A 14,905-nucleotide genomic window follows, 5' to 3' on the forward strand; every position below is an offset into this window, starting at 1 on the left:
CTTAACAATGTTTAGAAAATGAAACATAAGATTTTTCTTAGTTGGTTAATCGGAAAGAAAAAGTTTTGACATTAGGTATGAAGTCACTGCATTAAGATTGATAGGGTAAAATGTATGTCTATAAATATATATATATATATATATATATATATATATATATATATATATATATATATATATATGAATTTCAGGGTGTGAAATGGTCAATTCTTATAGTTGCACATGCATTTGACTACCTATAGCCAATCTGTGAGCACCTAAAGATAAGGATTGAACAATAATGTCATTAAAAATAAAATTCTTTTAGATGCATTATCATCTATAGGCACAATAATTGCTTGTGAAAAACTTTAACGGTCAAGATTTAATTAAATGCAACCTTGTAAGCAAATAGTGAGATCAATTTATTACCCATCTTTAACACTTGAAAATGTGCATAACTATGTGTTCAAGACTTAGGAATTTACCCAAGTCCACGAGCAATTTACCTAAGTTATTTCAAAGAAAGCGAGGAAACAGCTCTCAAAAACAGGTAAAACAATGCAAACACGTCAAGATGTTAAACCAAATTCCCATGCTCACTCACAATCCCACAAATGTGGGGCACCCTCATGTGGATGATTTCGTTCGATTCATCTGTTATGGGTTTAGATTCACAAATTTTTTCATATGTGCGTATTATTGTTCATCCTTAGTTGTCCCTTTTTACTTAACAGAGGTCAGGTTTGGCCCTCCTCTAATTCGCTGTACTCTTTTCGGTTATAAATAAATTAAGGGATGGCATCCCTATTTAAAAAAAAAAAAGACTTAGGAAATTTAATCATAGGTAATCAATTAATGGCAATACATGTAGACCAAACCTGAGCCTTTTTAGCAGCTTGCGTCTAGCATCAATTTGTAGCATCAATTTGCCTGAAATAGACATTAAACAATAAAAATGAATTCTTCTCTAGTTTAGAAACTAAAAATGTTGATATGATTTTCAGTCCAAGTCTAGTTTAACTGTTCTCGTATAATACGTTAAAATAAAGTTTTAAGACATCTTTAATATGGAATTCAGATGAACTATATGAGAACCACCATAGCAACTAAATCAATTAAATGACCATAGCATGTGGGTGACCAATTGTTCTTTGCCTGCAAAATGCATACATAAAGTGTTCCGCAATTATAATCAACATAATTAAGTGATGCAATGAAAAAAAATTTCGAAAAAGTTACAGCAAAATTCTTGAAAAAGAGCAAGGTCGATTTAACTTACCACCAAAGGCACTTGATCAACGAATTCGTTACATTTTCATAACAAAAAAAAGGAAACAAAAAAAAAAAAAAAAGAAAACATTTCTGGAATAACGTCACTTTAAATGCTTTAATTTTTAAAGAAAGATTTTGCTGCTCACCGATCGGTTATTGCTTGCTCTAGTTCAGGACTATCATTAGAACGTGCAATTTCCTCAAGTCTATAAAGAAGAAATATGTACGACTGATTAAACCAATACGGAAACATATTCAAGTTATAGGATATATAACAAATTGTACAAAGATGAAATTGTTGATATCTAATACCTGTTCAACTCCTCGACAGGTGGATTTTCAACACTTCTTTTACGTTTTTGAATTAGCGCTTGAGCAGTAGGGTTGCCATATTAGATGTGGCCAAGAATTTTTTTCTTTGCCATGACTTTGTTACTAGGAAATTGTGAGAGAAATATGTACAGTCTTTTTGAGGTATTTATTTAGATCTAGAGGCTAAAACCTTCTTGTTGGAGAATGCATTCTTTTCTTTTCTTTTTTGGTTGTTTGGGAGGGAGAGAAAAAGAGGGAAGAAAATTAGTCACTATAGTAGTAAAAATCCTGTCTTGGACACATCAACATTTTTAGTGGTCAAGGACATATGACGTCTGGCATTTTTACGTTATCAAGTTTTAAAAAATATGTATATCTTTAAAATATTGGAAGAATATTCAATTAGAATTTAAGTAGTCTAGACAAGAACAACTATTAATAATTCAACTACTTTCAGGTACGAAGTTTTAAGAGTGGTGACCATTGAGTAAAAGAACGCCTTGGATGGATCCAAAGTAGCATTTAATTTTCTTTCACTACTTTTTATGACTTGAAAATTTGTAAGACGAAGAAAATTAAACTTGTAAGACATAATAGTACCAGACTTTAATTTTTTTAGTATTTTCAATTAGATTAATCTTGATAGCACAACATCCAACCATGGTTTCAACCAATGTTTTAAAACTCGGATTGTTAATTGAACCGGTGAAGTGTTCGGGTCAAGGTTCAACCGATCGGACCGATTCAACCTTGGTTCAATAAATTTTTTTAAAAATAATATATATAAATATATATACACACAAAATAAGACATGCAATGGATTAATTTAAATCTTTATATGATGAAAAGTTTAATATTTTCAAAAAACTTGGATTTTCAAAAATAAATCTTTTAAACTATAAGTTGAAACAAATAAATTTCATTTCAATCTCAATTATATCTAAAAAAAAAATAATCTTAAATCCCACAAAAAAATATCACAATATTTTGAAATTATACAAAATTCACATATATGGGAATTAAACATTGTGAGTTTAAATTTTAATTCACGTTTTTGGAATTTAGAGATTGCATCTTTAAAAAAAAGTTTGGAGTTTGGAATCGAAAATAGAGATGCAAACTTGATAAGAAACAAAAAAATGAGATGAAAGTGAGTGGTTGTGGTATTTAAAAATTAGTTTTTATGGTTAAAAAACAATTATTTTTTAAAAATTTTTCAATTTAATAAGCAAAAACAAAATTAAAAGATGGAAGAAAACATCAATAAATTAAAACTAAAAAACTTGATTAAAAAGGGGTGACAAAAGAAAAGAGGAGAGAGTTGAAAATTACAAAGAAATATTTATGAGAGCATGAGATTTTGTAGGGAAACGGAAGAAAGAAAGATGGAGATTTATTTTATATAAACGTGGTATAAAACGAGACTAAGTGAATGTGATGGTGCAATGGTTATTATGTTGATCTTGTGTAGCAAAGGTCTTAAGTTCAATTCTTACTAGTCATATTTTGCAAAACTTTAAAAAAATATTGAGGGAAAACTAAAAAATCGGAAATTGTTGGTTCGATCCGGTTTATCGGGTTTGACAGTTATGACTGGTTCTTGGACAATTTCAATTGTAACATAGAATCAGACCCGTGTCATGATCGGTTTGTAGTTCAACCGGTTGAACTGGCCGATTCGGTCCGATTCTCAAAACATTGGTTTCAACAAGAAATCTAGCATAAACAACCTTATCTTATCCCATAAACATTTTTAACCATCATGTAAATATTGTAAAAGAACATCAACCTAACAAATATATGCTATTGAGTGTAGTCACTTATTCACGAAAAGATGAAGTCATACAAAAAATCTTAAAAGGTTTATGAAATTGATATCCCTAAAAAAATAGTTGAACTACAGAAAAGTAGAAAAATGGATCAAAATACTTAACATTCATTTGGTAGATTACAAGTTTGAAATCAATGGCATGGACTCATGTTTGACAGCCTATTGTATTGTATACAATACAGTATAAGAAAAGTTAAAGATCAATATCTAAAGACAAAAGAACATCAAATGTAAACAATTAGTCCCATAAAATCTCGATAAAAAGTGATATTAAGAGAGAGGAGATAATATGATTTTATTACTCCACATCTATTAAATTGTTTAATTAATTTAATATGTGCCCAAGCATTAAAGTTTGTTGTTTATCATCAGGGATTAAATTACATATGGTATCAAAAATAGTATATTATCTATATATTTTAATGTGTAGATTTGTATTAAATTTAAATTAATTATATAATGTCGTAGATGAGGAACATGATGGAATCATATTATCTTCACTCTGCTAATATTACTTTTTAATTAGTGATTGGGTCTAAATGTTGCAAGATAATTAACTTCAAGAGAGGTTAGTGTAATTTTTTATATTTGAAAGGAGACCAGTGAATAGTCAAAAACCTCAGGAGAGGTTTCTGAAATTATCCCTATCTATAATAATTCGTTACACTAAATAAACTCCCCATTTTACAGTCTTGCAAAATGGATGTTGGAGACAGCCATCTGAATAACTTTATAAGGCCCAAACAGTGGTTTATTTCATGGATCATTCAAGAACTAGTAATTGTTTATTATTACCGACCAAAATCATATTTACCAATTATCATGTGGAGAACATCATTAATGTTAAAAGGAAACATCATTCGGAGTACTTGTTTTATTGAGAATTCCTTTCCTTTTCCATGCTACTTTATTTTGGTCAACAAACAAGAGAAAGAAGTGAGAGAATTCCTTTCCTATCTCTTGGAGAGATCGTAGGAGCCTAGTAATGAATTAGTCCCACACTGCAAGTTGTTTCATTCTATGTATAAACTTTAAAGCTCAAGAAATCCCTTGGACAGGCAAAAAAATCTAAATAAAATTAGGCATTTTTTTCCAGAAAAAGAGAAAATTATTTTAGAATTCATTATTTTGGCATAATAAAAAATTTGATGGTCAGATTATTTTCTTTAGATATCTATTATTGGTACATAAAAGTTTCTGGATATGACATCTTCATTATCGAGTGATTTAGCTACATGAATTCAACCTGATTTATTTGTTGCGAAAGTAACCACCAAGCAACAGTCAATCCATAAAGATATATTTATTGACATTGTTTCCAATACCAGAGTCCTACAAAACTATATTCATAATAGGATTAATATTAGATACTGGAAAATTTAAGATACACTTTTTCTTGCACTATTTCCTTAAGATAGAGGAAAAGCTATTAGCACCACACATTCAATGAACAAGCCTAATCACTTTGACTTAGCTTCCTAATTGTTCTGAAGCTATTTTCATATGGCATCTTTAGACTCTTTCCTTTGTTTTTCACCATAGTCGCTTGAAAAAACGATATATACCATCCCATCCATTTGCTGCAAACTCCCAGCCAAAAAAAAAATCAAAATGCATTAGATAATTGCTAAAATAAGAAATGTAAAATTTCTTTCTGATTACTTGCTGCGACCTCATTAAATGTAATTTTCATGCATTATATGAGCACAATTTAACCTACATTCAATATTTCATTCTACGGGAGATGCAATTTTTATAGGATATGTTCCCTATAAGTACTCTTAGTTTGAAAATTTTGGAAAAGGTAGCAATTTTATACTCCAAGTCTTGATAATGGTCACTATATTAGTTAAGAATTGATTTTTTTTTTCTCTTGGCTAAAGAAATATGTAGTATAATTTAAGGAGTGGAAAGGCGCAAATTTGAACCTTAACAGTGCTTAGAAAATGAAACATGAGATTTTTCTTATTTGTTTACTCGGAAAGAAAAATTTTTGGCACTAGGGTATGAAGTCACTGCATTAAGATTGATAGGGTAAACATGTATATATATGAAGTTCTTGGTGTGAAATGGTCAATTCTTATAGTTGTACATTTATTTGCTTACCTATAGTCAATCTGTGAGCACCTATAGACAAGGATTGAACATAATGTCTTAAAAAATAAATTTTTTTTTTGTTTAGACACTTTCTTATATATAGAGACATTAATTTCTCTTGGAGAACTTTTGAATAATGATGATCCATCATCTAATGTGGACTGGCAAATCTGCTGTCAAAGAAACGTCGTAGTTCATCAACTTTTCTTGTATATATATATATATATATATATATATATATATATATATATATATATATATATATATATATATATATATATATATTTTAACCAATATTTTATTTATTTTAAGAAAATTTTGACAGAGTTTCCCCTTATAATTGGATGAAACTCCCTGCCAACAATCCAACTTTTCTTGTATAAAGAAATCTTTATATGATGAATATTGTCCAAAATTTGAGATTTAATTTGTTTTCTTAGCTAAATATACTCTTTTATGGCTGCATTGATTGAACAACATTCAATTAGGTATTATGATGTATTGTCAATGATTGGTACCAGAACACTAGAAACTTTAAAGAAGAATTAATTTTAGATAAGTGCATAATTTTGTTGGTTTTTCTAGCAGATTATGTTTGGCAAGTTCATCATTGGCATAGCGGGATAGAATTTGGGGGGGGGGGGGATAGTTATTTAACTGATTTAATGTCCATATTCTCGCCATAATTAATATTTTTTCATTGTTCTACTTGATAAATGAAGTAAGTAAATGAAACCTTGCATAAATTAGACATTTTTTCCAAAAATAAAAATATTGTAGGGATCATGACTGACAAAACTTCATTCATCATAGAATTAATACGAGATACTGAAAAGGTTTATGAAAGACATTTTCTTGTGCTATTAGCACCACACATTCAATGAACAAGCCTAATCACTTCGAAATAGCTTTCTAATTGTTCTGAAGCTATTATCATATGGCATCTTTAGACTCTTTCCTTTGTTTTTCACCATATTCGCTTGAAAAAACGACAGATATTATCCCAACTGGTCCATTTCCTGCAAAAAAACAAAAACAAAAATCAAAATGTATTATATAATGGATTAATCACATTTTATCCCCTTAAAAAATACCCCATTTTTCAGTTTACCCCCTAACCTTAATTTTGCCCACTTAACCCCCTTTAGGACAAAATTGCCCTTGCATTATTTTGACTTTTCATTTACCTTGTTTTCCTTTCTTTTATTTCTTTTCCTCTTTCTTCTTTATTTAATTTTTCCTCTTTCCCACAAAAATCTTCACCTTAATGATTGAAATTAAAAGAGAGGAATTGCAGAGATCTATCTTCTCCTTAAATGATTAAAAAAATATTCAAATCACTTCCCTAAAATACAATTTTTTTAGCCTTTCAATTCTTTTAATTTTGGGTTTTCCTCTTTCCTTTCTAGTTTCTCATTTTATTCTCAAGAAAATATCATAAGATGAAATTGTTTTTATTTCTTTTATTTATTTTTCTCTTTCTTCTCTCTTTCATCCTTCCCAATAGAAATTCCATTTCAACGAAAATTTTTGTTTTGAGTTTGTAATTGCATATTTCTGGTTGAAGGTTTAAAAGGCATCAAAAACTAATTTTGATTTTTTGTATGATGCAACGTGTCACAAATTTTAATTGATAATTATTAATCAGGTCACAATTTCATCTTAAGATATTTTCTTGGGAATAAAATGAGAAACTAGAAAGGAAAGAGGAAAACCCAAAATTAAAAGAATTGAAAGGCTAAAAAAATTGTCTTTTAGAAAAGTGATTTGAATATTTTTTTAATCATTTAAAGAGAAAATAGATCTCTGCAATTCCTCTTTTTTAATTTCAATCATTAAGATGAAAATTTTTGTGGAAAAGAGGAAGAATTAAATAAAGAAGAAAGAGAAAAAGAAATAAAAGAAAGGAAAACAAGGTAAATGAAAAGTCAAAATAATGCAAGGGCAATTTTGTCGTAAAGGGAGTTAAGTGAGCAAAATTAAAAGTTAGGGGGTAAACTGAGAAATAGGATATTCTTTAAGGGGATAAAATGTGATTAACCCTTATATAATTGCTAAACTAAGAAATTTAAAATTTTTTTCTCATTATTTATTGTGGTCTCATTACATGAACTTTTCATACATTAAATGAGTACAATTTTAACCTACATCCAATATTTCATTCTACAGGAGATGTGATTTTTATAGGATAAGTTCCTTGTAATTGCTCTTAGTTTGAAAATTTTGGAAAAGTTAGCAACTTTATACTCCAAGTCTTGACAAAGTTCATTGTATTAGTTAGGAATTGATTTTTTTCTTTTGGCTATAAGGAATATGTAATACAATTTAAGGACTGGAAAGCAGGAAATTTGAACCTTAACAATGTTTGGAGAATGAAGCATAAGATATTTCTTATTTGGTTAGTCGGAAAGCAAAATTTTTGACACTAGGGTGTGAATATGTAAGGAAACATGTATATTTATGAATTTCTTGGTGTGAAGTGGTCAATTCTTATAGTTGCACATTTATTTGCCTAGCTATAGTCAATCTGTGAGCTGCTAAGGATAAGGATTGAATAATAATGCCTTCAATAATAAATATGTGTTATTTCTCTTAGAAAACTTTTAACTGTCAAGATTTAATTAAATGCAACTTTGTAAGCAAGTAGTGAGGTCTTTTTTTTTTTGTAAGGTCGATTTATTATCTACCATTAGCACTTATATATGTGCATAACTATGTATTCAAGATTTTGGAAATTTAATCATAAGTAATCAATTGATGGCAATGCATGTACACCAAACCTGAGCCTTTTCAGCATCTTGCTTCTGTTTTCGACTTCCCTGAAAACGATATCAAACAATAAAAATGGATTCTTCTCCAGCTTAGAAACTAAAAACGTTGATATGATTCATTCCAAGTCTAGTGTTAAATGTTTTTGTATAATATGCTAAACATAAAGTTTTAGAATATCTCAAACATGGAATTAAGATGAACTATATGAGATCTGCAATAGCAAATAAATCATCATACTCTGAGGGTGACTTGCTGTTCTTTGTCTGCAAAAAGCAAACATAATGTGTCCCGCAATTATAATCAACATAATAAAATTATACACTAAAAAAATGAAAAACTGACTTCAAAATTCTCAAAAAAGAGCAAGGTTGATCCTTAAAATAAATAATACTAACATTATTGAAATAATGTAAATTTAAATGTTTAATTTTTAATGAAGGATTTGGTTACTCACCGATCGGTTGCAGCTTGTTTTGCTTCAGGACTATCATAGTAACGTGCAATTTCCTCAAGTCTATAAAGGATGAATATATTCAAATGATTAAACTAACACAAAAACATAATCAAGTTACAGGATATATAACAAATTGTACAAAGATGAAATTGTTGATATCTAATACCTGTTCAGCTCCTTGATAGGTGGATTTTCAACACTTTCTTTACGTTTCTGAATTAGTGCTTGAGAAGTAGGGTTGCCAAATTTTATGTGGCCAGGAATTTTTGTCTTTGCCATGACTTTTGTTACTAGGAAATTGTGAGAGAAATATGTACAGCCTTATTGAGGTACTTATTTAGATCTAGAGGCTAAAACCTTCTTGTTGGAGAATGCAATCTTTTCTTTTCTTTTCTGGTTGTTGGGGAGGGAAAGAGAGAGAGAGAAGAAAATTAGTCAATACAGTAGTAAAATCCTATCTTTGACACATCAATATTTTTAGTGGACAAGGACATATGACGTCTGGCATTTTTACGTCATAAAGTTGTAAAAGATATATATCCTTAAAATATTGGAAGAATAGTTAAAATTTAAGTAGTCTAGACAAGTACAACCATTAATAATTCAACTGCTTTCTGGTACGAAGTTTGGAGAGTGATGACCATTGAGTAAAAGAACACCTTGGATGGATCCAAAGTAGCATTTAGTTTTATTTTGCTACTTTTTATTACTTGAAAATTTAGAAGACAAAGAAAATTAAATTTATAAGACAAATAATAGTAGAGTTTGAATCTGATCAATTTGAGTGCTATTTGACATATGCTAAAAACAATTCTTTCTTTATTTTTTTTTAGTATTTTCGATCAGATTAGCCTTGATAGGACAACACTCAACCATGGTTTCAACAAGAATTTGAGAATCGTTAACAAACTAGTATACACATCCTTATCTTATCCCATAAATATGTTTAACCATCACGCAAATATTGTACAAGAACATCAACTTAACAAATATATGCTATTGAGCGGAGTTACTTATTCATGAAAATATGAAGTCATACAAAAAATTTAAAGGGTTTATGAAATTAATATCCCTAAAAAAATAGTTGAACTACAGAAAAGTAGAAAATCGAATCAAAATACTTAATATTCATTTGACAAATTACAAGTATGGAATCAATGGCATGGACTCATGTTTGGTAGCCCATTGTATTGTATGGGGTGATCATCTTCAAACAATGTGGTATAAGAAAAGTTAAGATCAATATCTAAAGACAAAAGAACATCAAATGTAAACAATTATTCCTATAAAATCTCGATAGAAAGATGCTTTATGACTATTAAGTATTATATCTTAATCATTGCTCTCTATTTGAACAAGCATCTATTATTAAGATATTAGTCTCAAATGATGATAGCTCATTTCATAAAATACACATTTGAGTTGTTAATCAAAATGATATATTGCTTGTTGAGTGGAACACATTTGAGTTATTAATCAAGAAATTCACAACTTTCATAAGTGAAGTGACTGACAAAAATTATAGGTGTTACAAAGTTGCTTGATGTGCCCTAATTGTCATGTTTTTATGTCCCTCTATCACTACAATTTATACATATTTTATCTTTAGAAGTACTACTTAAGGTATAATTTATGATTGGATAGGTTAAACAGCACTTAAAGTGAAAATAATGCAAAAGAAGTTTAATTTGGAAGGGGAATGCAAAATTCATGAAGGCAGCAGCTAATGGGCACTATCATGGGGGCCAAACACAAGGCCTGTCTGAGTTTGAAGTTGATTTTATTCAAATTGACAAATTAACCGATGATGGGCGCCCGTCTTACAACCTAACTTAGGGCCCGACATTGTTTGGACATGCATTTTCTTAGATTTAATGCACCTATTCAATTACAACACAAAACTCTACCTCCTAGCACTATAAATAGAGGGTTTTGATCGATTTTAAGAGGGTAAGAAGAAGAATGGCTACTTTCTTATATGCTACATTCTTAGGAGTAGATTAGAATAAGTGGAATTAGGATTTGGTTATGAACATCTCTGTTTCTCTCTTGGGGGTAGCATTTAGCTAATTCTCTATTCAAGCCAAGGATCAAAATCTTTATTCCAATGATTGTGAAACCGGATTTGATCTTTTCAATCTTTAATTTGCTATGCATGATTCCTTAATTTATATTCTATTTTGTTATATGTATGATAGAGTAAATGACCAATTATTCTCCATATGTGTATTCGTCATGCCAAAATACTAATCTTGTTCCGTAATTGTCTTGTGTTAGTATTTTTATGTGGCAAATAAGGCTAACAATTCATTGTTCTCTTTGTGAACCCTTAGGAGGAGTTATAGGGTGTTCATTAAATAATTGCGTGTATCATGGGTTATCGTCATCTTTGGTTGATTCTTGATTATTATGCTATTATTAGGTTAATTTGAGATTGCGTCAATACCTAGGCTGTCTAATAACAAGAATACAATTTGAGTACATCATTCTGATGGTTGAATTCGGAGAATCTATGAGTTATTACTGACGTCTAAGGTAAGTTAGGCCAAATAGTTGATTAAAAGTTGAATCTTTAGGAGTTGATGATCAATTGGAATAAAAATCTTCATGTCCTTGGTTTGGCTCGTTGTTTATTACTCTTATCTTCTATTGTTATTATTATTGTCTTCATTTTAGTTGTAGTTTTAATTATTCCAATCTACTTTTTACTAATTTAACAAAGGAAATAGAAGGTTTCAGCAATTTCCTGTGGGTTCAACTTGGACTCCCACTACTAAAAGTTTTAAAAATTCAGTAATTAATTTTTGACACTCGCGACAAGTGATTAAAATTTTGGCATTGGTGCTGGGAAACAATGTTAACTTTTATTTTTCTTTTGTTAATTTTTGCATATTTTTGTTTCCAATTTTATTATTTTTATTGGCCACAAGTTTTAGGTGTATCTTATCTTTAAAGGTAGTTGAAAGAAGCAATGGCTGGTGCTTTTGGTCTAGAAGGGACACTTTCTGATTTGCCCTCTATGGTTCACCAATTAGCTGAGATGAATATGCAAGCAGTAGAGGTTTGTAGAGTTTGTTCATTGGCAACACATTTTACAAACATGTGCCCACTACTTCAAGAAAACCCATATAAGCATGTTCAATTTGGGGAAAGCATGCATGATCCACCCCAGATGAAATATAACCCTTATTCATATACGAATAATTCGGGGTAGGAAGGGTATCCTAACTACATCTATGGAAGTCAACCAACTCAAGGTTCCTACTAGTATTACCTATTTCCACATCAAGGACCAATTCAACAACAAGTGCTAGATTATTCAGGTACTAATGCTGGTTCATCTCTAGAGGACATGGTTAAGTCGTTAGCTAGTTTCACTATGCAATTTCAGCAAGAAATGACACAATTTTAGCATGAAACAGAACAATTCCAATGTTTAACTCAAGCAAGTATTCAAAATTTGGAAACTCAAATTGGACTGTTAGCCACATCTATAGCTGATTTACAAGCTCAGAACTCACGAAATTTGCTATCTAGCCTATAGTAGATCCTTAGGATAGTGTCAGTGCAATGATTTTTAGAAACGAAAAAGAGTTGGAGCAGCCTGCTCAAGGAGAGCAGGACTCGGAATCTCAGTAAACCATATCAATAGAGGAAGTGGAGGATTTACCAATAGTAAGTGACAGTAAAATTAATGTTTCTAAACCTAATATTGTCATTCCTTCTCCTTTCCCGAGCAGATTAGTGAAACTAAGAAGGATGAGGAAGGGCAAGATCTTGATGTGTTTTGCAAGGTGGAAGTTAACATTTTATTGCTTGAGGTGATTAAGCAAGTTCCAAAGCATGCAAGGTTCCTTAAAGAGCTATGTATTACAAAGAGGAAGTTCAAGAGGAATGAAAAGGTGGCTATCAATAAGAATGCCTCTACCATGACCCAAAAGAAGCTATCCCCAAAGCACAAGGACCTAGGTATGTTCACAATTCCTTGTGCTATTGGTAATGCTCAAATTAAACAAGTTATGTTAGACCTAGAAGCACCTATCAATGTCATGCTTTTGTCAATGTATTCTTCTTTGAATTTAGGTCCTTTAAAAGAAACTAGAGTCATTATTCAACTGGAAGATGGATCTAATGTTTACCCTGAAGGGGTATTGGAAGATCATCTTGTGCAGGTTGATAGATTAATTTTCTAAGTGACTTTTATGTTTTGAACATTGAGGATGATAAGTCTCCAAATCCAGCACCTATTTTACTTGGAAGACCCTTCTTGAAGATTGCTAAAAACAGAATTAATATACTGGTACATTGACCATGGAGTTTGATAGTGAGATCATTAGCTTTAATATTTTTGATGCTATCAAATATTTAGTTAATGTCCATTTTGTGCTTTCTAGTGATGGTGAAGATTGGAGATTTCATGTCGCACCTAAGAAGGATCACTGCATTTATGAAGGATATCAGGAGCATATTGTGGAAGCAGTGAAGCGAGTTGAAACATTTTATATGTAGCTATGTCGAGTTAGCAACATTAACCAGAGGCGCTTGTAAGGAGGCAACCCAACATTTTCATATTTTAAATTACTTTATTTTATACTTAGTTTTATATTTATGCTTAGTAGTTTTTCTTGATTATTTAGCAGGTAATAATGAAAGTAGTGGTAGTAATAAATGGGCAAAACATGTTTGATTCTATGTCTGGCTCTCTAAATGGTTTTCCAATTTGCATATTCACATCACTTAATATTCACCATACCTACTCACGATTTCTGAGGAGAGTATTCTTTTTTTTTTTTAATTTCTTTATATCATTGAGGACAATGTTGAATTTAGGTAGTGATGGTTAATTATGTTCTTTTGTTTGTTTTGTTCATGAATGTTAGTAGTTATGTTTAGAGTAGTGTAACAATCATCTAATGCTGCGTACAATGCTGCGGTGATATTTTGCAATCTTGAATTAATTGATGCAATAGACAAGTCTTGTGTAGAATTGGCCTAGTGTGATAAACAACAACCTTATGAGCTTTTGGGCCTAAAGATTGAGTTTTCATGGTCAATCTATTCCTCTTTGTTATATGATATCGTTCATAAATTTGTTACTGTAGAACTCACTCGGTGTCTTTCTTGAAGTTATCTTGGAAATATGTATGATGAAAATGATTAAGGCCATCTTTATTTATCAAATTTTGACTTGAGTAAATGAACCAACCTTGGTATTGAACCTTTTGCTAGACCTATTGAGCCAAATGACCGTTTTTCTTGGTTTTCAAATTGTTCCCATCTTTTAAACTCTTAATTCTAATCTTCATTTATCTTTCGTAACCAGTGAAGTATTTTTATGTTAAATGGATGGGTTATTTCTAGTGAATGGGGGTTATTTTGTTGAAAGCGTGTGGGGTTGATATATTGGGCAAGTTTATGATATTTGCACAAGAGGGAATTATGTTCAAAATTTGACAAGGATACAATAAATAAAAAAGCTGAAAAATGAGAAAAAAAGAAGAAAAAGAAAAAAAAGAAAAGAAAAGAAAGTATTTTTTTCTCGTTATTAATAAAGAATAGAAAAGAAAGTATCCCTTTTCGTTATTAATAAAGAAAAGAAAAGAAAGTATTCTTTTTCATTATTAATATTCTCTTGGTGCTTTATTGGTTTGTTATGAGTTATTATTGTCAATTGGGTAGCTAATGGTTGCAGAATGACTTCTTGTTCGCAAGGGATACATTTGATTCTATTGAAGAGAAGTTTTGGGAGTTATCTTCAGTGGGAGATTGTTTGTATGCTCTACTAGTTCTAATGATTTATCTTACATTCCCAACTATCTTACCTTTAACCTTGGCCCCATTACAACCAAAGTTTGAAGTTCTTATGATTCATGTTATGCATATTTTAGGGTGTTGAAAGAGTAGATTCTTTGCAAGATTATAGTAGTGTATTTTATGAAACAAATTTGAGTGATATATAGCCCTACTTGTGTGATTATTGCATATGCTTGAGAGAGTGAAATCATCCTGTGAAGTCTATCACTTAGGTTGATTTTTGTGCTTGGGTGCTTTTGTTTTGTTAAGAGATTTTTGGTTATTTAATATCTCGCTCAATATTGTATTCTGGTTTTTGGTATTTGATCGTTTTGTAGGGGTAGTATCACTCCAATGTTCTAATAGAGAATTGAGTTAGTTGTTTGGGCATT

The sequence above is a fragment of the Coffea arabica genome, chromosome 5e (assembly GCF_036785885.1).
Source record: "Coffea arabica cultivar ET-39 chromosome 5e, Coffea Arabica ET-39 HiFi, whole genome shotgun sequence".
Classification (NCBI taxonomy): domain Eukaryota; kingdom Viridiplantae; phylum Streptophyta; class Magnoliopsida; order Gentianales; family Rubiaceae; genus Coffea; species Coffea arabica.